We start from the raw sequence: 2,305 nt of genomic DNA on the forward strand, positions 1-2,305 counted from the left end.
AATTAGACTAGTGGTGGTGTGTGAATTATATACATGTCATAAATAAAAATTAACATAAATAAAATATTAAATAAATTTAGAATGAACATAAATAAAATATAAAATATAAAATAAAAGGAAACATAAACAAAACCTGAATTTAAAATAAAACATAAATTAAATATAAAAATAAAATAAATTGGAAATAAATTGCCACCATAAAATAAATTGGAAATAAAAATAAATGAAATATAAAAATAATCATTGAAATGCTTAGTGTAAAATCATTAATTTTTTAGATGGTGTCATATTTTAGTGTATAAAAATAAAATAAATTGGAAATAAAAATAAATAAACGTAAACATAAATTAACCTAACTTTAAAATAAACATAAATAAAAAATAAAAATAAAAATAAAATAATCATGGGCCGAATATCTATGGCGTGGGTTGCCTTTCGCATGCTGGTACCTCGACAGGCTTAGCCTCACACTACTCACTCTATCTTCACTCACCCCTCTCCCTCCCCGTAGACCCGCCGCCGCCGGAGCTCGCCCCGCGTCACCATCGCCGGAGCTCGCCCCGCGCGTCGCCGTCGTCAGATCTATTCGCTCGTCGCCGCGAAAGGTTCGACGAAAGCCCCTTTCCTCGCCCCCGCGCCACCCTTGTCTAGAATCCGAGGAAGACATATTTAGTGTAGAATCCTATGTATATAGTCTAGGCCGATTTTTTTAGTGTAGAATCTGATTTATATAGTCTAGGAAAAACTTTTTTTGGGTATGTTATAGGAATGAATTCAATTTTTAGTGTAGAATCCGATGGATTTTTTTAGTGTAGAATCCATGGAATTTTTAGTGTGGTAGAATACGATTTGCTACCGCGGATGATTTGCCACCATGGATGATATGCCACCATCGATTGATTATGTAGAAATTTTTTGTGTACAATTTTTTTAGTATGTAATGATTGATTGATATAGTTGCCACCATGGATGATTTGCTTTGTGTGGATTGAAATGCTTAGTGTAAAATCTGATTGGTATGTTTAGTGTAGAAAAGTGTGGATTGATACTTAGAGCTTGTTAGGAGTAGTGAATCCTTCAAGCTACTTTTAGTCTAGAAATTAATCTTGCGATGCATGGATGTGTGTAAACAAACAACTTGACGCCATTGTACTTTCTTCTGTAATAGGAAAATGGCATGTCAAGTTTGCAAGTCAAGTTGCGCCACCAGCTTTACAACTGGCTCATTGTTCTATGTCTATTTCAGACAGGGTTTTGTACGTTCAGTGGTAACAAAGATTCTTCTCTAACAAGTTATGTCATTTATTCTTTTTTCTTTTAGTGCTTTTATCATTAATTTATGGTGTTTTGTTGTCACACAGATCACCCCATGCAACGTAAGGTTGGAATCCAACTAGCTTACAGAAAATAGCATGATCTTCGAGTCCTGGGGCCCTACACTATTGAGCTCAAGAAAGGACCAACTATGACCCACATGGGAGGAGAAGGATGTGATCGTTTCATCACCCACAATCATCTCACTGGGGTGAAATGATGTCTTTCTCCTTGAGAGGACAAAGACCCAGGATTTCTATGATCTTTGTCAACACTGATGACAATGATGACGACCCATTTGACAATGCCGTCTTCTCCCAAAGAACGAGGATCAACGATGATGAGACCGACCACCTCTTCGACAGACTTCCGTCATGTGAGGACTACATTAGGATGCCATTCGTGAGCTGTCTGATAAGGACCAATCTTGTTGGCCATGTCATGCTATGTTACTTAAAATCAGTTAATGTCTAATTATTTTAGTGAAGTATCCTATTGATATGCTTAGTGTAATTTTTAAAGTATTAGTAATCTGATTGATATGCTTTGTATGGATTGATAATTTTGTATATGTTAGTGTATATATAGTGGTATGCTTGATGAGAGAGGATTTTCTACCATGCACGGGACCTCCCGTGCATGCATCCCTCATTTATTGCTGTGTGGGACCATTAACATCATCACTGTTTTGTCTGCACACTAAGTTTCATTCAAATAAATAGACACCTAATGTAGGTTGAAGTAAAAGTTTGATTTACATTCTGTTAGCACAATTGTATTTTTTTCTGACAAGATTTTTAAAAACAAGACTAATATTGAATATATTTTTAGAATAGACAACTAAATCATCATGCTTCAAACTTGATTCGTACAATTTTTTTAATTCCATGCAAAAAAATTTAAAAAATATTTCATTCTATTTCGTAAAGAAAATCTTACAGTTTCACTATGGCTCACCGAGTTCTGTTGCGTATTATAATTTTACATTGTG

The 2,305-nt window shown here is 34.8% G+C and overlaps 1 long non-coding RNA gene across 1 annotated transcript; it reads left to right on the forward strand.

Annotated features, from left to right (window-relative positions):
• Nucleotides 1–478: 478 nt before the first annotated feature.
• Nucleotides 479–1,915, forward strand: LOC120963878 (uncharacterized). Its single transcript, XR_005755577.1, has 3 exons — nucleotides 479–605; nucleotides 1,169–1,268; nucleotides 1,362–1,915. It is a non-coding gene; the product is annotated as an uncharacterized lncRNA (long non-coding RNA).
• Nucleotides 1,916–2,305: the final 390 nt, after the last annotated feature.

The sequence above is a fragment of the Aegilops tauschii genome, chromosome 5, assembly GCF_002575655.3.
Source record: "Aegilops tauschii subsp. strangulata cultivar AL8/78 chromosome 5, Aet v6.0, whole genome shotgun sequence".
Classification (NCBI taxonomy): domain Eukaryota; kingdom Viridiplantae; phylum Streptophyta; class Magnoliopsida; order Poales; family Poaceae; genus Aegilops; species Aegilops tauschii.